At 36.7% G+C, this 24153-nt stretch overlaps 1 non-coding gene and 1 pseudogene across 1 annotated transcript; both read right to left on the reverse strand.

Annotated features, from left to right (window-relative positions):
• Positions 1–7997: 7997 nt before the first annotated feature.
• LOC122690403 lies at positions 7998–15579 on the reverse strand (annotated as a pseudogene).
• Positions 15580–20610: 5031 nt separating this feature from the next.
• Positions 20611–20717, reverse strand: LOC122690988. The gene has a single exon (XR_006340239.1). It is a non-coding gene; the product is annotated as a U6 spliceosomal RNA (small nuclear RNA).
• Positions 20718–24153: the final 3436 nt, after the last annotated feature.

Below are 24153 nucleotides of genomic sequence, written 5' to 3' on the forward strand. Positions count from 1 at the left end.
GTTCCAAAGGATTTAGCAAAATGTAGCTGGTATTGGGTGTGGGAGTGGAGAGTTGAGATCTCCTAGCCAGAGAGAACCACATGTATGAAAGCTGTAAGTCAAAAAGAGTAAAACATTTGTTAGACTAAAAGAAATTCAGTATGGCTATAACAGATGTGATGAAGGAGAAATATTGGGCACTAACAGAAAATATGGGCTTCCCTGGTGGCTCAGTTGGTAAAGAATCTGCCTGCAATGTGGAACACCTGGGTTTGAACCCTGGGATGGGAAGATTCTCTGGAGAAGGGCATGACAATCCACTCCAATAATCTTGCCTGGAGAATCCCATGGACAGAGGAGCCTGGCGGGCTACAGTCCCTAGTGCTGAAAAGAGTCAAACACAACTAAGCAACCAAGCACAGCACAACAGAAAATATAATATGTGAAGGGGCTTCCCTCATAGCTCAGTTGGTAAAGAATCTGCCTGCAATGCAGGAGACCACAGTTCGATTCCTGGGTCAGGAAGATCTGCTGGGGAAAGGATAGGCTGCCCACTCCAGTATTCTTGGGCTTCCTTTGGGGCTCAGCTGGTAAAGAATCCGCCTGCAATGCAGGAGACCTGGGTTCGATCCCTGGGTTGGGAAGATCCCCTGGAGAATGGAAAGGCTACCCACTCTGGTATTCTGGTCTGGAGAATTTCATGGACTGTATAGTACATGGGGTCACAAAGAGTTGGACACGACTGAGCAACTTTCGCTTTCACTTTTCATTTTCACTGAAACAAAAGAGAAATTTTGTCATAATAGTTGTGTTAGGTTTGCTGTGCATTAAAATAGTGCATATTAGATTAGGAAATATGCCAGTTATCTTTGTTTCTCAAAACTTTCAGTGCAAAATTACACACACACACACACACACATATATATATATATATATACAATTCTCATTTGGAAATTCTGTAACATAGAGATAATTCATCTCCTTGGACTTTACAAAATTTTTAACAAATTATGCCTTTGTTCATGGAATTTCCATTTTCATATATTAAATATAAAGAATCTGACCAGATTTAGACACTTTTTGGTTTTGTTTTGTTTTGATTTTAGAGATTTCTATGTAAGGATTTTAATAGGTTTACTGTTTTTTTCTACTTATTGAAAACTAGTTCAACTAGTCTAATTTTACTAGTTGAAATGCATGTAAATTTAAATCTTACAGAGTTTAAATGAAAAAAAGATTCAGAAATTCAGTTAGAAAAACACAATCTTAAAGGATATTCACAGAATTATTGGAGAGTTAAAAAATAATTCCACTTTCTTATAAATAGAATTATTTTTTCTAATACTCAGGGGACAATGTACTGCCCCTCACCTTCACCCCCACCAACTTCCCAGTCCAGCCACTCCTACTTCCCCTGCCTACTATCACATCTAAGTCCTCACACTGAATGCCACTTCCTCCATGAAGACTTCTTGCTTACTCCCCTCCTAGAATTTTTTTTTAATTGAAGTGTAGTTGATTTACAGTGTTGTGTTAGACTCTAGTTTACAGCAAAGTGATTCAGTTATATATATTCTTTTTCAGATGCTTTTCCATTATAGGTTATCACAGGATATTCCCTGTAGGATTAAAATCATTAGTGGGATTTTATTTTTAACTTAAGCACTTTATTTTAAAGCTCTAGAATGTTTCAGCCATAGGAAATATTGCATAATTTCAATGGTTCATCATTTGTGTATAAGAAACATTTTGTCAGTTCCAGTGCCATCTTTCAGCTTTCAACTTGTTGAACAAGCCTTAGTTATATTTGTTTTATAGCATTCCATTTTAATTTTCAAAGAGCCTATTTTTCCTTGTGAGAGTTCAGTCTTCAGTTATGGCCATTTGCTTATGATCCATGGCTTTGCCTTAACTGATGTTAATTGATTTCTCTCTCTCTTTTTTTTTAAATAAGGCAAAGAAGAAATTCAATAGAAAGTAATGTCAAGCAATATAATTTGTGTGGAAGTTGATGTATTGTTTGTGACTTGTGAGATAGTTAAGATGGTTTTATGTGATCAATTGGTAAAATGGTGATTTTCTGAGAGAAGGAAATGTGCAATCCATAGTCCCTAGAGACCAATCAGAAATAACCCTATAAGGGCAAAGATGTTTTTATCCAAACAATACAAAATTCTCTCAAATGCAAAGGAAAGGGACTGCAAGTTGAGCTTGCTTTGTTTTATAAACCAAATCACTCACTTAGAATTTCCATATACACTTTTAACAAGTTACCTATGATTTGCCAACAAAATTATTAAAGATATAGCTGCCTCTTCAATTATACAGGTATCAACTATATTTGACTTGTATTTGAGAAGAAACCATTTTTATATTTAAACAACCTGAAATAGCTCTTAACATTTTATTTCTATTCTAACTAATAAAGTAGGATAAAAGCAGAAGGTGAAAATATTTTTTCTATGTAGAGTAAAGGATAATAATTTTTCCTACTAGAGGTTCCTTAATAATATTTGTGATATGACTGCATTGCACTGATTGAATGCCAGAGTTGGGTTTTGGCTGTTTTTTTTTTTTTTTTTTTTGTAATATTGCATTCTATTTTGAAGTCTTATTTACTGAAGGATAACTTATGTTGAGTAAAATTCATCTTTTTTAGTATACAGTTTTATGAACTTGAAAAATGCATATGAAAGGCAAAATCAAGATACAGAAGCTTCGTCAAGGAGAGCAATTCCATCCTATATCTTTCTAGTCAACCCTTCCCAACATGCCAGCCTCTGACAACCACTGATAACGTTCTATCCTTACAGTTTTAGCTTTCACAAAAATGCTATATAAATTGTGTTATATAGTATGTAGCTTTCTGAGTCAGACTCTTTCACTTAGTATAAGGCATTTGAGAGTTATATGTGATGTTTTGTGTATAATTAATTATTTCCTTTTCTTATTGAGAATCTTTCTATCATGTGAAGTTATCACTGTTTATATAGTCATCAGTTGATGCAGTTACAAGTGTTTCCACTTTTAACTGATTGATATTAAAGCTGCTATAAATATTCACATACAAGTTTTTATATGAACATAAGTTTTTATTTCTCTTGGGCAAATAACTAGAAGTGAGATTGTAAGCATATGTAATATATATATTGTATTATGTAAAATATGCATATGTAACAATATAAGAAACTGACAAATGGTTTTCCAAACTGACTATATCATTGTTTCATTCCCATTAGGAAAGAGAGACTTCCAGTTGTTCCCTGTCTTTACAGTTTGGTATTCAGACTTTTTTCCTTGTTTTTTTTTTTTTGTTGTTGTTGTTGTTGTTGTTTGCTTGTTCTTTTTTTTTTTTTTAATTTTAGACATTCCAATAGGTTTGGAATGCTATCTTCTTGTGATTTAATTTCCATTTTCCTAATTGGGGCTTCCCAGTTGCCACTAGTGGTAAACAACCCACTTGCCAATGCAGGATTCGCAAGAGACACAGGTCCTAAGACATAAGAAAGGCATGGCAACCCACTCCAGTATTCTTGCCTGGGGAATCCCCATGAACAGAGGAACCTGGTGGGTTTAGTCAAGACACAACTAAAGTGACTTAGCATGCACACAACGATTAATTGTGCTGCACAACTTTCATGTGGCAATTTGCTATCCATATACTTTACCTGGACTTTCCTGGTGGCTCAGATGGTAAAGTGTCTGTCTACAATGCGGAAGACCTGGGTTCGATCCCTGAGTCGGGAAGATTCCCTGGAGAAGGAAGTGGCAACCCACTCTAGTACTCTTGCCTAGAAAATCCCATGGACGAAGGAGCCTGGTGCCCATGGGGTCTCAAAGAGTCAGACAGGACTGAGCGACTTCACATACTTTACCTAGTGAAGTGTCTATCCAAATTTTTACACACTTTTTTCTTTTTTCATTTATTTTTATTAGTTGGAGGCTAATTACTCTACAATACTGTAGGGGGTTTTGTCATACATTGACATGAATCAGCCATGGATTTACATGTATTCCCCATCCCGATCCCCTCTCCCACCTCCCTCTCTACCCAATCCCTCTGGGTCTTCCCAGTGCACCAGGTCTGAGCATTTTTATTGGCTTTTCAAAAAATTATTATCTGTTGAGAGTTCTTTTCTGTTCTGTTAATTCTTTGTCTAATATGTGAATTGCAGATATTCTCTTTCACACTTTTGCATAAGTAAAAAGCAGAAGTTTTAAAGTTGATCAAAGATGATGTTTTAACTAAGAAAATTTTGCCAAGGCAGGGCTTCAAATGTCTTTACCTCTGTGTGTGTGTGTGTGTGTTTTAACATGTTTGGTAACTGGGATCCATTTTGTGGTAAATTTTGTATATGATGTGAGGTGTGTGTCTAGCTTTAGTTGCATTTGTTTTTTTTCTTTTTTTGACTTGGGATGTTTATTAATATTTGTCATTTTAGTGAAAACACTTCTATGTTGATTGAATTGCTTTTGTATCTTTTTAATACATATATGTGTGAATTTATTTTTGGCTTCCTGATCTCTTCCACTGATATATGCATTAATCATTTGTTCAATATCACATTGTCTTGATTACTGTAGATTTATGTTGCCTAAAATCAGGTAGTATGAGCCCTCAATCTTTGTTCTTTTGTTTTGGCCATTGTGCTTTCTCTGTTTTTCCATACAATTTTTGAGTCAAATGTGATTCATTTTTACTTGGAATTTGATTAGAATTGCATAACATCCAGACATAACTATTGAGTATTTTCCATGAAAATGCTATATTTTTATTTATATAAATTTTTGAAAATCTGTGTCTTGTAGATTTCACCATACATATTTTGCACATAATTTTTAAAAATGTATACCTAGAATTTTGGTTTCTTTTATTTAGGTGTTAGTTTAATGGCACTTTTATTCTAATTTTATTGAGATATAATTAGCATATAATATTGTATAAGTTTAAAGTGTAAAATATAATTTGATACTTGTATATATTATGAAGTGTTTACTAGAATAATTTTAGTTTAATATCCATCATCTTGTACATTTTTTTCTTGTCAGGAGATGTACTGTCAATTTTCAAATATGCAGTATAGTATTGTTAACTGTAGTCAACATGATGCACAGTACATACTCAGAATTTGTTAATCTTATAATGGGATTCTTATATCTTTCTTCTACACCCCAGCCTCTGGTAAATGCCTCATATATTTTCTGTTTCTGTGAGTTTGTTTTTTGTAAGATTCCACATTTAAGTGAGCTCATATGGTACTTGTCTTCCTCTGTTTGACTTAAATCTCTTAGTATAATGCCCTCGTACTTCATCTGTATTGCTGCAAATAAAGAAGTTCCTTCTTTTTTGGATATATATATATATATATATATATATAGTCACAATTTCCTCTTCTATTCATTCCTCAATGAACATTTAGGTTGTTTTCATGTCTTAACTATTGCAAATAATATTACGTAAATGTGGGGGTGCAAATATCTCTTCAAGATAGCTCTTTTATTTCCTTCATATACCCAGAAGTAGAATTGATAGATCTTACAGCAGTTCTACTTTTAAAATTTTGAATCCTCCATACTGTTTTCTATAGTGGCTGCATCAATTTACATTCCTACCAACAATGCACAGGGGTTACTTTTCTCCACATCCTCTCCAGCAATTGTTTTCTCTTGTCATTTTGATAATATTCATCCTAACATTTATGAGTTAGTATCTTATTGTGTATTGTGACATTGATTTATACTTCTCTCATGATTAGTTATTTTGAGCACTTTTTCATATACTTATTGGTTATTTGAATATTTTCTTTGAAAAAGTTTCTATCCAGGTCCTTTGGGTAGATTATTTTTGTTTGGTTGCCTTTTTAAATTTTTTGCTCTTTTTGGCTATGGTTTGAAAATATAAATACTTTCTCCAATTTTGTAGGTTGTCTTTACATTTTGTATATTGCTTTTTGCTATGTAGAAGGTTTTTGATAGGATATAGTCTTACTTATTTAATTTTGTTTTTATTGCTTGTGTCATATCCAAAACATTGTTCCCATGACCAATGTCAAGGAGCTTTCTCCTTAAACTTTTCTTCCAAGAGTTTCATAGTGTCAGGTCTTACTTACACTATACATTTTAAGTTAACCTTTGTGTTAAAAGAAAGGGGTCTAGTTTCATTCTTTTGCATGTGAATATCCACTTTTCCTAATACTATTTATTGAAGAGACTATATTTTTTTCTCCATGGAGTAGTTTTAGCTCCCTGTTAAATATTAGTTGACTGCATATATATTGCTGGGTTCCCAATTTTCTTCTATTCATTCATCTATCAGTTTTTATGCAGTACTGTACCGTTTTCATTGCTATAGCTTTGTAATATAGTTTGAAATAAGGAAATGTGATGCCTCCAACTTTTTATCCCTCAGGATTATTTTGGCTATTCAGGGTTTTTCTGTGATTCCAAACACATTTTAAGGATGTTTTTCTACTTCTGTTAAAGATCCCATTGGAATCTTGATAAAGATTGCAATGAATCTATAGATGGTGCTGGGTAATATGCACATTTTAAAAGTATTAATTATTTAATCCATGAAAATGGGATATCACTTCATTTATTTGTGTCTTCTAAGATTTCTTTTCAATGTTGAAGAGTTTTCACTGTACAGACCTTTATCTTCTCATTTAAATTTCTTTCTAAATATTTCATTCTTTTTGATGCTATTGTAAACAAAATGGGTCTTTTTTACATTTATTATTTTTTTTTGCAGATAATTTGGTGTTAGTGTATAGAAATGTCACTGAATTTTGTAAGTTGATTTTGTATCCTGCAAGTTTATTTAATTTGTTGATTATATTTAGTAGTTTTTTGGTAGACTTTCTATATACTTAATCATATACTCTGCAGAGATTTTACTTCTTCCTTCTTGGTTTGGATGCCTTTCATTTCTTTTTCTTGCCTAATTGCTCTGACTAGGATTTCAAATACTATGTTGAATAGAAGTGATGAATATAAGCATCTTTGTATTGTTCTTGATCTTAAAGAAAAGATTTCAACTTTTCACCATTGAGTATAATGTTAGCTATGGGCTTGTCTAAGTAGATAATCACAACTTTGGTTAAACAACACAATTTATTTCTTCTGTCCCCATCTATTTTATTTATCCTTATTGAACTGGATAAGACTTCCAATACAATATTGAGTAGGAATGATGAAAGCAGACATTCCTGTATTATACCCAAAAGGGGGAAAACATTCCATTTTTGAACATTAAACTTGATGTTAGTTACAAGTTGTTGTAGATGCCTTTATCACCTAAAAGATCTTTCTTTGTATTTTGCTTCCTGAAACTTATATCATGAATACATTTGAACTCTTTCAAGTGATTTTCCTAAACCAATTGTGTGGATCACTTGGTTTTATATGTTTAATCCACTGATATGGTGATTTATATTAATTGATTTTTAACAAATATATTGAAGTATACTTTACAAATCACAAAATCTACTATTTTCCAGTGCACAGTTTAATGATTTTAAGTAATTTTTCCAAGTGGTGTGACCATAATCCTATATCTGCTTTAAAACATTTTCATGTCCATATATCATTCTTTACATATATATGTAACCAGGTAGTGGATGTGGTGGAGGGGGAGGGACACCAGGCAACAGAGGTGGCTGGATCCCTGGAGACAGGGGCAACACAGTGGGGTTGCCTTGCATGTAAGGGGCTCCTGGAGAAGCTGTGGCAGCTGGCTGTTGCTGTTTTCATGGAAGAATGGACCCTGGGACAGTGCTGGTGGTGGTAGTACTTGTATTTTGCTGCCCTGGCAGGGAGGCTCTGAAAGCCATACTGCTGCTGGATGGAGGGGGTGGCAGAAGCTGCAGCTGGTGTTGGCATGGGGGAAGAGGACCAGAGAGATGCAACAGCAGTGGGTGGTGACATCATATTTTTTCCTCGATGCAGGCAATAGATCCCAAAGTCCACAAGAGTACTTTCGAGGTATCATCTGCATTTTACCCTGAGCTAACTAGGGGTCACCAGCCTCCACACTTCATACACACTTTGGTATTGGTAATGCTGTGGGTCTCCAAGCTCTGCCAGGGTCTAAAGATTCTGTTATCACCTTCCCAAAGGGTCCCGTTTAAGCAAGCCTACTCTCGAAGCTGCATCTTCTGTAGATCATTCTGGTCCTCAGGGATATCTATACCTTGCTTCAGGATGTTTCTTCTCCACTGCTGTCTTCACATTCTCCATGGTATTGGCAATCACCAGGGTGTGAAGGGACTCATATCCTCCCAGCAGCATCTGGCTATCTTTAATCCTTATTTTCCCTTCTTTCACAGAGCCTTTCCCCCCAGCCAAGATCTTGGCATTACATTCCTTCTCTGTGTTCTTCAAGTTATTCCTTCTAGGCCCACTTAAGAACCACACAAAACTGATTTCTGGATATTCATATTGTGGGATCATTACTGTATGGCACACACATGTTGCTGGAGGTTTGTAATGTGCAAGGGGCTTGAAATCAGGGTTGAGGGAAGCCATTTTGGTGATGAGGTTATTTAGCTCCTCCTCAAGCTTCTTGCAGATGCAGAAGTCATGAGTGTCAAGCCTCTTCCCCTCACTATTGTAGATGGGCTCTGAGGAAGAGGACATGTCCTCCAGGTTAGGGGGGATGCCCAGGTCTCCTGTGTACAGTTTATAAGTCAGGGCTTCTATCTGCAGTTGCACTATATAAGCTTTTTATCATTCCCAAGTAAGTACAGGGGGGATAAATGTAGGCATTCCTGGAATCACATTCTTCTGTTCCATTGTGTCTTGGTTCCTGCAGCTCCTCTTCCACTTCTTGCTGGAGAAGTCCAGTGGTGACTTATGAACTTTGTGAATCTTCTGGAGAGAGCCTGTGGAGCCCACCACCTGGATTGGGCCAGGCCTAGACAAGAGGTTGGAATTGGTGGCCTCTAATTGGTGGAATTTAGCCCTTCTGATGGGTGTTGGGATTGGGCCGACCTTTAGGCCAGGTGAGGAAATGGCACTGAACCTGAAGAGCTGGGAGGTGATGCAGGATGCACTTCATTTGTTATTGAAGATGCCCATTTAAAATTAATCCCTATTTTCATTCATCTGTGAATTTGACTCGTGAGAGGGTAACAGGCAGGAAGGCCAGGGGTCTCCAAATGGAAGAAATAGGCTGCAAGTGCCAGACATTTTTATCTCTCTTAGGTGGCAGGAGGAAACAAACTAGTGATATTTGTTTCCTTCTCTATACAAATTTAAAAGCAGGTTTCTCTTAAAATGCTGTGTTGCCATGACATCTGGTTTCACCTGAAGCTAACTGTTCTCAAACCTTGAGGTAACCAAAACATTTTTTCTTATGGAAGTGTTTGTCTTAAGCTATGTTAATGTACCCCAGTCTCTGCCTTCAAGTTGGTTCCGCCAAATGGCTCAACCTACTTGACAAACCGGTATGTTATACTCAGATATTGTTCCCCTAATCTATGCAAACAAAACTATTTGAGTTGTAATCTGCCCTTCTACAGGATTCAAGTCAATCATTTTATGGCCTGGGATGAATTATCTGGTGCCAAGATTATCACAAAATGCAACTTATGGATGAGGGGCCTGGTGCCATTCTGAATTTTAAGACATTCCTTTCTTTTCATTAACAGACTGCTAGTGACTCTATAACATCCACCTGAAGACTAGCAGGGGAGTACACTTTCTGCTCCCTTCTGATGCCTATGTCAGAAGCTTTCTCTATCTCCTTTATACTTTAATAAAACTTTATTATGCAAAAGCTCTGAGCGATTCAGCGTCTCTGGCCCCGGATTGAATTCTTCTCCTCCGGAGGCCAAGAATCCCAGCGTCTTATCGTTCAGCAACAACCTTTCACTTGTGTGGATATTTCAGATTAATGTAATCATGTAGCATACAATCTGTTGTATCTGGCTTCTTTCACTTAGCATAATGTTTCCAAGGTTCATCCATGTTGCAGTTTGAATCAGTACTTCATTTTCTTTAATGACTGTATAACACTCAGTTGGACCAATATAACACATTTGCTTATTCATTCATCAGTTGGTAAATGTGAATATTTTTTCAACTTTTAGCTATTATGATTAATTAGTGTTGCTGCAAACATCAATATATAAGTATTTTCATGAACATATGTTTTTTATTTATCTTGGCTCTATACCTAGCAGCAAACTTTCTGAGTTATATGGTTATGATATGTTTAGCTTTTTGAGAAACTGCAAAATTGTTTTTTGCAGGGGGTTGTACAACTACATTGCCACCAACAATTTTATGAGGGTTTCATCTTTGCCAACATGTGTTAGTGCTTCTCTTTTTGATTGCAACCATCCAAAAGGTTGTGAAGAAGTATCTCACTGTGATTTGTAGTAGTATTTCCCAAATAATTAATGGTATTGTCTTTTCATGTGCTTATTGGCCATTTGTTTATTTTCTTCTGAGAAATGTCTAATCAATTCCCTTTTCCCTTTTAAAACTGTGTTGTGCTTTATTAGTTATGATATTTTTTAACATATTCTAGATACTAGACTTTTGTTAGACATGTGGTTTGCAAATTTGTTTTCATTTTGTCAGTTGTCTTTTTGCTTTACAGTATTCTTTGAAGCATGAAAGTTTTAATTTTTTTATTGAAGTTGATTTATGTAAAAGTTTTAAATTTTGATTAAGCCATATTTATTTTTCCTTTGTTGATTGTATTTTAGATGTCAAATCTAAGAGTCCACTGCTCTATCCAAAGTCACAACAACCCATACAGTTTGTCTAGAAGTTTTCTATTTTCAGATCTTGCATTTAGGTTTTGATCAATTTTTAAGTAAATTTTGTATAAGGTATAAAGTGTCAGCACCACTTGTTGAAAAAGGTGATTCCTCCCCTACCTTTCCACTGAATTGATGTTAATCAATTGGATTTAAATGTGAGGGCTTGTTTTTTGAAATTTTATTCCTTTATGGCTTCCTCCTTTAACCTCATTGTTATTATTTTTGTTGTACAAGATATATGTTTATACATTATAAACCCTTCAACATAGTTGTATTAACATAGCTAGGACTTTATGGACTGTATTTTAATTCAGACATTAGAAGCAAATAATTATGAATGAAAATATATTTATGCTATTTTTCCTCAGTTCAATTCAGTTCAGTTCAGTCGCTCAGTCGTGTCCGATTCTTTGTGACCCCATGAATCGCAGCACGCCAGGCCTCCCTGTTCATCACCAACTCCCGGAGCTTACTCAAACTCATGTCCATCAAGTCGGAGATGCCATCCAGCCGTCTCATCTTCAGTCGTCCCCTTCTCCTCCTGCTCCCAATCCCTCCCAGCATCAGGGTCTTTTCCAATAAGTCTACACTTCGCATGAGGTGGCCAAAGTATTGGAGTCTCAGCTTCAGCATCAGTCCTTCCAATGAACATCCAGGACTGATCTCCTTTAGGATGGATGGGTTGGATCTCCTTGTAGTCCAAGGGACTCTCAAGAGTCTTCTCCAGCACCACAGTTCAAAAGCATCAATTCTTTGGCACTCAGCTTTGTTTATAGTCCAACTCTCACATCCATACATGACCACTGGAAAAACCATAGCCTTGACTAGATGGACCTTTGTTGGCAAAGTAATGTCTCTGCTTTTTAATATGCTATCTAGGTTGGTCATAACTTTCCTTCCAAGGAGTAAGCGTCTTTTAATTTCATGGCTGCAATCACCATCTGCAGTGATTTTGGAGCCCCCAAAAATAAAGTCTGACACTGTTTCCACTGTCTCCCCATCTATTTCCCACGAAGTGATGGGACCAGATGCCATGATCTTAGTTTTCTGAATGTTGAGCTTTCAGCCAACTTTTTCACTCTCCTCTTTCACTTTCATCAAGAGGCTTTTTAGTTCCTCTTCACTCTCTGCCATAAGGGTGGTGTCATCTGCATGTCTGAGGTTATTGATATTTCTCCCAGCAATCTTGATTCCAGCTTGTGCTTCTTCCAGCCCAACGTTTCTCATGATGTACTCTGCATATAAATTAAATAAGCAGAGTGACAATATATAGCCTTGACATACTCCTTTTCCTATTTGGAACCAGTCTGTTGTTCCATGTCCAGTTCTAACTGTTGCTTCCTGACCTGCATACAGGTTTCTCAAGAGACAAGTCAGGTGGTCTGGTATTCCCATCTCTTTCAGAATTTTCCACAGTTTATTGTGATTCACACACTATTTTTTTATAGTTACCTATTAATGTATATAACTATTTTTTATGGTTACTTATTAATACATAACTACCTTCAATTGTGTTCTTTACTTCTTCACATGAATTGGAATTACTGTCTCGTGTCTTTTGGTTTCAGCCTGAGATATTCATTTTAGTTTTCCTGTGGGCTGGGTGGATCTGCTAAGAATGTATTCTCTCAGCTTTTATTCACACATTGTTCTTTTTTCATTTCTGGTATACAGATATACTAGATATAGAATACTTGGTTCACAATCCTTTTTTCTTTCAGCTCTTTCAATATGTCAATCCTGAGTATGTTTGAATGTGATGTTTATAGGTGTGATTCTCTTTTATTTTATCCTAGTTGAAGCTTGTTTCCTGTAAGTGTGAATAAACATAAATGTTTTTCATCAAATTTAGGAATTTTTCAGACATCACTTCTTCAAATACTTTTCCTGTCCCTTTGATTTATCTTCTAGAACTCTCATTACCCATAAGTTGACACATAAACATTGTCTTGCATTTCTCTGAGGCTCTATTTATTTTCTTTCACTCATTATGCTTTCTGTTCCTCACACCAAGTTATCTCAATTGACCTATTTTTAGGTTCACTGATTCTTTCTTATTCCTAGTTGATTCTGATATTGAACTCCTCTAGTGAATTTTTTCATTATAATTATTGTTCATTTCAACTGTAGAATCAAATTTTTAAATATTTCTATATCTTTATTGATATTCTCTATTTGATGATATGTTGTTCCTATTTTATGAGAAGTATATCTAGCGTTCATAGCTAACGTTTTAAAAACCTGAAGGGTTTCAAGGTAACTATGGAGCTATAGTTACATCCATTCCCATCCATTCATGGCAAATAGTTGGGGAAACAATGGAAACAGTGAGAGACTTTATTTCTTTGGGCTCCAAAATCACTGCAGATGGTGACTGCAGCCATGAAATTAAAAGACGCTTGCTCCTTGGAAGGAAAGCTATGACAAACCTAGAGAGCACATTAAAAAGCAGACATTACTTTGCCAACAAAGGTCAGTCTAGGCAAAGCTATGTTTTTTACAGTAGTCATGTATGGATGTGAGAATTGGACTATAAAGAAAGCTGAACACCAAAGAATTGACGCTTTTGAACTGTGGTGCTGGAGAAGACATTTGAGAGTCCCTTGGACAGCAAGGAGATCAATCCAGTAAATCTTAAAGGAAATCAGTCCTGAATATTAATTGGAAGGACTGATGCTGAAGCTGAAACTCCAATACTTTGGGCATCTGATGTGAAGGACTGACTCATTGGGAAAGACCCTGATGCTGGGAAAGATTGAAGGCTCCTGGGGAGACAGAGGATGAAATGGTTGGATGGCATCACCAACTTAATGGACATGAGTTTGAACAAGCTCTGGGAGTTGGTGATGAACAGGGAAGCCTGGTGTGCTGCAGTCCATGGGGTCACAAATAGACACAACTTAGCGATTGAACCTCCAAGGAGCAGCTGCTGTGGGACGCAGGAGGGCTGAGAGGAGCTACTCCATGTTCAAGGTCAGGAGGGGCGGCTGTGAGAAGATACCCCTCGTCCAAGGTAAGGAGCAGCGGCTGCGCTTTGCCGGAGCAGCCGTGAAGAGATACCCCACGTCCGAGGTAAGAGAAACCCAAGTAAGACGGTGGTGTTGCGAGAGGACATCACAGGGCAGACACACTAAAACCATAATCGTAGAAAACTAGACAGTCTGATCACAGAAGCACAGTCTTGTCTAACTCAATGAAACTAAGCCATGCCGTGTGGGGCCACCCAAGATGGTCAGGTCATAGTGGAGAGCTCTGATAGAATGTGGTCCACTGGAGAAGGGAATGGGAAACCACTTCAGTATTCTTGCCTTGAGAACCCCAGAAACAGTATAAAAAGGCAAAATGATAGGATACTGAAAGAGGAACTCCCCAGGTTGGTAGGTGCCAAATGTGCTACTGGAGATCAGTGGAGAAATAACTCCAGAAAGAATCAAGGGGTGGAGCCAAAGCAAAAACAATACTCAGTTGTGGATGTGACTGGCGATAGAAACAAGGTCCAATGCTGTAAAGGGCAATATTGCATAGGAAGCTGGAATGTTAGGTCCATGAATCAAGGCAAATTGGAAGTGATCAAACAGGAGATGACAAGAGTGAATGTCGACATTCTAGGAATCAGTGAACTGAAATGGACTGGAATGGGTGAATTTAATTCAGATGACCATTATATATACTACTGTGGGCAGGAATCCCTTAGAAGAAATGGAGTAGCCATCATGGTCAACAAAAGAGTCTGAAATGCAGTATTTGGATGGAATCTCAAAAATGACAAAATGATCTCTGTTCGTTTCCAAGGCAAACCATTCAATATCATGGTAATCCAAGCCTATGCCCCAACCAGTAACACTGAAGAAGGTGAAGAGGAACGGTTCTATGAAGACCTACAGGACCTTTTAGGACTAACACCCAAAAAAGATGTCCTTTTCATTATAGGGGACTGGGATGCAAAAGTAGGAAGTAAAGAAACACCTGGAGTAACAGGGAAATTTGGCCTTGGAGTACAGAATGAAGCAGGGCAAAGGCTAATAGAGTTATGCCAAGAGAACGCACTGGTCATAGCAAACACCCTCTTCCAACAACACAAGAGAAGACTCTGCACATGGACATCACCAGATGGTCAATACCAAAATCAGATTGATTATATTCTTTGCAGCCAAAGATAGAGAAGCTCTATACAGTCAGCAAAAACAAGACCAGGAGCTGACTGTGGCTCAGATCATGAACTCCATATTGCCAAATTAAGAGTTAAACTGAAGAAAGTAGGGAAAACCACAAGACCATTCAGGTATGACCTAAATCAGATCCCTTATGACTATACAGTGGAAGTGAGAAATAGATTCAAGGGACTAGATCTGATAGACAGAGAGCCTGATGAGCTATGGACGGAGGTTCATGACATTGTACAGAAGACAGGGATCAAGACCCTCCCCATGGAGAAGAAATGCAAAAAGGCAAAATGGTTGTCTGAGGAGGCCTTACAAATAGCTGTGAAAAGAAGAGAAGCAAAAAGCAAAGGAGAAAAGGAAAGATATTCCCATTTGAATTCGGAGTTCCAAAGAATAGCCAGGAGAGATAAGAAAGCCTTCCTCAGTGATCAGTGCAAAGAAATAGAGGAAAACAACACAGTGGGAAAGACTCTTCAAGAAAATTAGAGATACCAAGGGAACATTTCATGCAAAGATGGGCACAATAAAGGACAGAAACTGTATGGACCTAACAGAGCATAAAATATTAAGAAAGGGTGGCAAGAATACCCAGAAGATCTATACAATAAAGAATTTAATGACCCAGATAATGACGGTTGTGTGATCACTCACCTAGAGTCATACATCCTTGAGTGTAAGTGGGCCTTATGAAGCATCACTACAAACAAAGCTAGTGGAGGTGACAGAATTCCAGTTGAGCTATTTTGAGTCCTAAAAGATGATGCTATGAAAGTCCTGCACTCAATATGCCAGAAAATTTGGAAAACTTAGCAGTGTCAACAGGACTGGAAATGGTCAGTTTTCATTTCAATCCCAAAGAAAGGCAATGCCAAAGAATGTCCAGACTACTGCACAATTGCACTCATCTCATATTCTAGCAAAGTAATGCTCAAAACTCTCCAAGTGAGAATTCAACAGTACCTAAACAGAACTTTCAGATGTTCAACCTGAATTCTAAAAAGACAGAGGAACCAGAGATCAAATTGCCAACATACATTTGACCATAGATAAAGCAAGAGAATTCCAGAAAAACTTCTCCTGTATTGAATAAGCCAAAGCCTTTGACTGTGTGGAACCCTACAAACTATGGAAAATTCTTAAAGAGATGGGAATACCAGACCACCTTATCTTCCTCCTGAGAAATCTGTATGCAGGTCAAGAAACAACAGTTAGAACTGAACATGGAACAACCGATTGGTTACAAATTGGGAAAGGAGTACGTCAAGGCTGTGTATTGCCACCCTGCTTATTTAACTAAGATCATGACACCCGGTCCCATCACTTCCTTGCAAATAGATGGGGAAACAATGGAAAGAGTGACAGATTTATTTTCTTGGGCTCCAAAATCACTGTAGATGGTGACTGAAACCATGAAACTAAAAGACACTTGCTCCTTGGAAGAAAAGCTATGACGAACATATTAAAAAGCAGAGACATTACTTTGCCAACAAAGTCAAAGCTATGGTTTTTCCAGTAGTCATGTATGGATGTGAGCGTTGGACCGTAAAGAAAGCTAAGTGCTGAAGAATTGATACTTTTGAACTGTGGTGTTGGAGAAGACTCTTGAGAGTCCCTTGGACTGCAAGGAAATCAAACTAGTCCATCCTAAAGGAAATCAGTCCTGAATATTCATTGGAAAGACTGATGCTGAAGGTGAAACTCCAATACTTCGGCCTCCTGATGTGGAAAACTGACTCCTTGCAAAAACCCTGATGCTGGGAAAGATTGAAGGCAGGAGGAGAAGGGGACAACAGAGGATGATATGGTTGATGGCTTCACAAAGCCTATGGACATGAGTTTGAGCAAGCTCTGGGATTTGGTGATGGACAGGGAAGTCTTGTGTGCTGTAGTCCACGGGGTCACAAAGTGTTGGACATGACTGAGGGACTGAACTGAACCGTTGTCTTCATGAACGCAGCTTTAAATCTTTGCTCTCTTGTGTGGTGCAGAATTTTTGTAGAAGAGATACTACTATCTCTTCAAGGATGGATATGCTTCATCAGTGAGGCCCCCTCTGTCTAAAGTTTTCTTTATTGTAAAATGTGAGATAATAGTAAATACATGCGTTGGTCTAGACCTCTGGTACCTGACATAGAACTGCCAAAACCCTTGTAATATCCTAAGTTATAAAAGCTCTAGGAACATCGTTTTTTTCTAGTACTTTGGTCTTTGACTCTCACTCTTGACACAGAGTTCCTAAATCCCTTGGAATTCCCTGGGTGATAGTAGTGCTTTTATCCTTTGTTATATAATAAACTGTTAGATGTAAGTGAATGCTTCCCTGAGTTCTGTGAGCTCTTCTAGCTAATAATCAAATCTGAAGAAAAGGAGGTCATGGGAACCTCTGACTTGTAACCAAATTAGACAGAAATTGTAGATAACATGGAGACCTACTACTTGCCATTGGCACCTGGAGTGGTGTGCAGTCTCACAGGACTGAACTCTCAACCTATGGTATCTGACACTGTCTTCAGGTAGATAGTGTCAGAATGTAGTTAAATCACAGAACGTTCAACTGATGTCACAGAGAATTGCTCTGTGTGGGAATGAAACCCAAACACCAGATGTCAGAAGCATTATTTGATAGTAGTGTGAGAATAAATGATAAACACACAGGAGAAGTGAAGTTTTTTTTTTTTTTTTTTTTTTAATGCAGCAGTCTTTTTAACTATGAATTTAATTAATCAATTTATCTATCTCTTCTTGAAAGACATGTCATCTTTCACCAATTTGTACATTTCCTATCATTTTGTCAAATTTACGGGTTAATGTTATTTGTCTCTTTTGTGGATCAGTTTGGTTAGAGGATTCTCAGTTTTATTAATATGGTGAAATAATCCACTTTTGTTTTCATTATTTTGTCCATTCATTCTTGTTTTCAATTTTTCAATTTCATAAATTTCTCCTCATCATTATTACTTCCCTTGCTCTGTTTTCTTAGGGTTCAAAGTGCTCTTTTTCTTTTGGTTTCTTATGTTGGAACTTTAGATCATTGATTTTAGACCTTCCTTATTTTCTACTACAGATCTTCCTTGACTTATGATGGGATTAAATCCCAATAAACTCATAGTAAATTAGAAATGTTGTAAGTAGAAAGTGCAAAATAGGTTTAATGTGCCTAAGCTACCAAACATTAGTTCATGCTAGCCTTCCTTAAACATACTCAAAACACTTAAATTGACCTATAGTTGGGTAAAATCATTTAGCACAAAGACTATTTTACAATAAATCGTTAAATAGCTCTTGTAATCTACTGAATGTTGTACTGAAAGTGAAAAACAAAATGGTTGTATGGGTACAGAATGATTGTAAGCAATTTCTAGTTTAATTCCTCTGTGGTTATGGAACACACTTCATATGATTTCAATTCTCTAAATTTGTTGAGTTTTGTACTATAGAACATATTTTGCTCTATCTTGGTGAATCTTCTATATGCACTTTAAAATAATCTCTATATTCTAAGATACAGTATTTGTAAATGTCAAATTGGTAGATTATGTTTTGGGGGATTCTTTTGTCTTGTTCCATTGATTACTGAAAGAAAAGGATTTGTTTCCAACATAATTGTGAACTATATTATTTCTCTCTTTTAGTTTGATCAAATTTTGCTTCATATATTTTTAAACTCTGTTAGATGCATATACATTTAAGATTGCTATGTCACCCTGGTGAATCAGACTATTTAGGATTGCATGTCATTTTGGTAAATCAATCTATTTATCATGAGGTAATGTCTCTCTTCATCCCTGATATTTTTATCATTTGGAAGTTTACTTGTCTAAGATAGCCATGTTAGTTTTCTTTGATTAATGCATACATGACATTTATTTTTCTAAATCTGCTCATATTTAAAATAGTTTCCTTATAGACAGAATATAGTTGTATCTTTTCTTTACAATATTCTCTTTGCCAATGTCATTAATTTATTTATTTAAACCATAGTTTGACAAGCATTGTTTTTTAATAAATGGACAGACAATAAATATTTAAAGTTTGCAGTTCTTATACCTCTTTCCAAAGTACTTAATTCTACTGCTATTCCATGGAAGCAATCATAAAAATAGGTAAAGGTGTGATCATAGATGTGTTCCAATAAAACTTTGTTTACCAAAATAGATAACAAACAGATGTATCCTATGGGCTGTAGCTTACCAATTCCTGATTTAGAACATTTACACCTAATGTCATTATTTTCTTTTATCAGTATGGCTGACATTAAAGCAACAGGATCCTATATGTTTTATCTTCATTGTATCTGCTTTATATTTCTTTTTTCTCCCTCTTTTTCTGCCTGCTTTTGGATTGAGTGTTTTTATTATTGCATCTCATCTCCAGTACTCATTATTTGTAACGCTTTTTTTTTTTTATTTTTTTTTTATTTTTTTTTTTCCAGTGGGTTTTGTCATACATTGATATGAATCAGCCATGGATTTACATGTATTCCCCATCCCGATCCCCCCTCCCACCTCCCTCTCCACCCAATTCCTCTGGGTCTTCCCAGTGCACCAGGTCCGAGCACTTGTCTCATGCATCCAACCTGGGCTGGTGATTTGTTTCACCATAGATAATGTACATGTTTCGATGCTGTTCTCTCGAAACATCCCATCCTCGCCTTCTCCCACAGAGTCCAAAATTCTGTTCTGTACATCTGTGTCTCTTTTTCTGTTTTGCATATAGGGTTATCATTACCATCTTTCTAAATTCCATATATATGTGTTAGTATGCTGTAATGGTCTTTATCTTTCTGGCTTACTTCACTCTGTATAATGGGCTCCAGTTTCATCCATCTCATTAGAACTGATTCAAATGAATTCTTTTTAATGGCTGAGTAATATTCCATGGTGTATATGTACCACAGCTTCCTTATCCATTCGTCTGCTGATGGGCATCTAGGTTGCTTCCATGTTCTGGCTATTATAAACAGTGCTGCGATGAATATTGGGGTGCACGTGTCTCTTTCAGATCTGGTTTCCTCAGTGTGTATGCCCAGAAGTGAGATTGCTGGGTCATATGGCAGTTCTATTTCCAGTTTTTAAAGAAATCTTCACACTGTTCTCCATAGCGGCTGTACTAGTTTGCATTCCCACCAACAGTGTACGAGGGTTCCCTTTTCTCCACACCCTCTCCAGCATTTATTGCTTGTAGACTTTTGGATAGCAGCCATCCTGACTGGTGTGTAATGGTACCTCATTGTGGTTTTGATTTGCATTTCTCTGATAATGAGTGATGTTGAGCATCTTTTCATGTGTTTGTTAGCTATCTGTGTGTCTTCTTTGGGGAAATGTCTGTTTAGTTCTTTGGCCCATTTTTTGATTGGGTCATTTATTTTTCTGGAACTGAGCTTCAGGAGTTGCTTGTATATTTTTGAGATTAATCCTTTGTCTGTTTCTTCATTTACTATTATTTTCTCCCAATCTGAGGGCTGTCTTTTCACCTTGCTTCTAGTTTCCTTTGTTGTGCAAAAGTTTTTAAGTTTCATTAGGTCCCATTTGTTTATTTTTGCTTTTATTTCCAATATTCTGGCAGGTGGGTCATAGAGGATCCTGCTGTGATTTATGTTGGAGAGTGTTTTGCCTATGTTCTCCTCTATGAGTTTTATAGTTTCTGGTCTTATATTTAGATCTTTAATCCATTTTGAGTTTATTTTTGTGTATGGTAAAAATATGGAACGCTTCACGAATTTGTGTGTCATCCTTGCGCAGGGGCCATGCTAATCTTCTCTGTATCATTCTAATTTTAGTATATGTGCTGCCAAAGGGAGCATGAGTAGGAAGTTTTAAAAAGTGAGATTGAGCCAGATAAAGCATTAGCTATAGGCGGTAAACCTGACAAGTACATCCCAATAATGTAATGTAGTTTATAATTACTTGGTCATATATTTTCATTGACTCTTGAAATTAGGTTTTGTCACAGTTTTGCCAATTTTGGATTAGAAATACATGTATGATATTTAGTTTTTAATTGTAACTGACAGAATGTTATATTATTATGCAGGGCAAAGAGATACAAGAGCAAAGAGCTATTTTGTTAAATGGGAAATGGTACTTATTAAACCCTTCTCTTGGAGGTTCATAATAGGTAATATTAACATATTAATACACTGAGAAGTCCTGCACCTAAAGAAACCCTGTTTAAATTGCTTCTAAATTGTCATACTTGCACAGATAAACATTGTCTACATCATAGCAGTTATTTTGTTGTTGTTGTTGTTGTTTGTTTTTTAATGCCAGCTAGAATGATCCAAAATAAATCAAATACTTCTCATCTACCTACTTTGCAATCAGGATTGCCTGGAATAATATTAAGTAATATATGGCAAAGTCGTGATAGTATAGCTAGATTTTTAAAACAAAACTCTGCCAAAGTTATCTTCAGGAGCAATTTTGCTTGATATTGACATAGCACTGAATTTTAAATGCATTAACCAGTGACTATATTTATTACTGATGAAACGTTTTATTTTCATAAGCCCTAATATAAAGCTAATAGTTCAACTATTAGATTTTATGAATTTAAGTTTATCACAGACTCCAAGGACAATTTTTGTGGGACTATTGCCTCTAATCTTTTATCATCCTCCTTAATAACTATGGCAGACTCCATAGCTCATGTGACTGCTTTAGTCTTGATTAAGGGAAGTTCAAGGTCTAGATGTTTCCATTTTACCCAGGTTTTCTGTATTGAACTTGTAATGCCTACCTTTATACAGAGATATAACAATAGACAAGACAGAAATCTGTAGTGTTATTTGCTGTCGTGTCTGACTGTTTGCAACCCCGTGGACTGTAGCCCACCAGGCTCCTCTGTCCATGGAATTCTCCAGACAAGAATACTGAAGTTGATAACTATTCCCTTCTCCAAGGGATCTTCTCAACCCAGGGATCGAACCTGGGCCTCCTGAATTGCAGGCAGATTCCTTACCATCTGAGTCACCAGGGAACATGTATATAAAATACTTATTAGCTTTAAATTAAGGTTAACATATACTTTATTTCCCAAAATTTGACATCTTTAAGAGTAATAGAGGGTATATTAAACATTAAAATTCTGACTGCTCTATTCTTTGGCTCATAAAATGGAGTAACAGACCACTATGTTAGTGGTGATTCTACACCAAAAACTCCCGTTTCATTTTTACAATTTTAAAAAATCAGTTCAGTTCAGTTCTGTCGCTCAGTCTTATCTAATTCTTTGCAACCCCATGAACTGCAGCACACCAGGCTTCCCTGTCCATCATCAACTCCTAGAACTTGCTCAAACTCATATCCATTGACTCAGTGATACCATCCAACCATCTCATCCTCATCCCCTTCTCCTCCTGCCTTCAATCTTTCCCGGTATCAGGGTATTTTCCAATGAGTCAGTTCTTCACATCAGGTGGCTAAACTATTGGAGTTTCAGCTTCAGCATCAGTCCTTCCAATGAATATTCAGGGCTGATTTTCTTTAGGATTGACTGGTTTGATCTTCTTGCAGTCCAAGGGGCTCTCAAGAGCTTTCTCCAACACCACAGCTCAACAGCATTTATTCTTCGGTGCTCAGCTTTCCTTATGGTTCAACTCTCACATCCATACGTGACTACTGGAAAAACTATAGCTCTGACTAGACTGACATTTGTTGGCAAAATAATGTCTCTGTTTTTTAAAATGATGTTTAGGTTTGTCATAGCTTTTCTTCTAAGGAGCAAGTGTCTTTTAATTTCAAGACTGCAGTCACAATCTGCAGTGATTTTGGAGCCCAAAGAAATAAAGTCTGTTACTCTTTCCATGTTTCCCCATCTTTTTGCCATGAAATGATGGGACCAGAGCCCATGATCTTAGTTTTTGGAATGTTGATTTTTATCCAGCATTTTCACTCTCCTCTTTCACTTTCATCAAGAGGCTCTTTAGTTCCTTTTCACTTTCTGTCATAAGGGTGGTGTCATCTGCATATCTGAGGTTATTGATACTTCTCCTGGCAATCTTGATTCTAGTGTGTGCTTCATCCAGCCTGGCCTTTTGCATGATGTACTCTGAATATAAATTAAATAATCAGGGCGACAATATATACCTCATGTATTCCTTCCTCAATTTGGAACCAGTCCATTGTTACATGTCCAGTTCTAATTGATGCTTCTTGACCTGCATACAGATTTCTCAGGAGGCAGGTAGGTGTTCTGGTATTCCCAACTCTTGAAGCATTTTTCACAGTTTGTTTTGACCCACACACTCAAAGGCTTTAGCGTAGTCAATGAAGCAGAAGTAGATGTTTTTCTGGAATTCCCTTGCTTTTTTCTATGATCCAGTAGATGTTGGCAATTTGATCTCTGGTTCCTCTGCCTTTTCTAAATCCAGCTTGAACATCTGGAAGTTCTTGATTCACATACTGTTGAAGCCTAGCCTGGAGAATTTTAACCATTACTTTGCTAGAGTGTGAAATGAGTGATAAAAAAAAAAATTGGAGGGGGGTAATTTATCTGATTCACAGTGTTGTGTTAGTTTCAGGTATACAGAAAAGTGATTCAGCTAGACATATACATGTAATTTACTCATTTTAGATTCTTTTTCTCATATAGATTACCACAGAATATTGAGAAGAGCTCCCTGTGCTATGGAGTAGGTCCTTTTTGGTTATCTATCTTATATACAGTAGTGTGTGTGTTTATCTGAAGCTTCTAATCTATCCCTTTCCCCACGTTTCCTGTTTGGTTACCTTAAGTTTGCTTTCAACATCTGTAAGTATTTTCTGTTTTGTAAATAAGTTCATTTGTTTCTTTTCTTTTTGTGAATTCAATTCCACAAATGAGCACTATCATATGATATTTGTCCTTGTCTGACTTACCTCACCTAGTATAATAATCTCTAGTTCTATCCATGTTGCTGCAAATGGTGTTATTTCATTCTTTTGATGGCAAAGTGATATTTCATTGTATATATGTACCACATCTTCTTTATCCATTCCTCTATTGATGGATATTTAGGTCGCTTCCATGTCTTGGTTATTGTAAATACTGCTGCAATGTACATCAGGATGTATGTATCCTTTCAAATTGTGATTTTCTCCAGATATATGCCCAGGACTGGGATTGCAGGATCATATAGTGGCTCTTTTTTTAGTTTTTTTGAGAACATCCATACTGTTCTCCACAGTGATTGTACCAATTCACATTCCTAAACACTGCCTTTAGGCAGAGAGTTCTCAATGTTTTGAATAAGATCTATC

Source organism: Cervus elaphus, chromosome X (genome assembly GCF_910594005.1).
Source record: "Cervus elaphus chromosome X, mCerEla1.1, whole genome shotgun sequence".
Classification (NCBI taxonomy): Eukaryota; Metazoa; Chordata; class Mammalia; order Artiodactyla; family Cervidae; genus Cervus; species Cervus elaphus.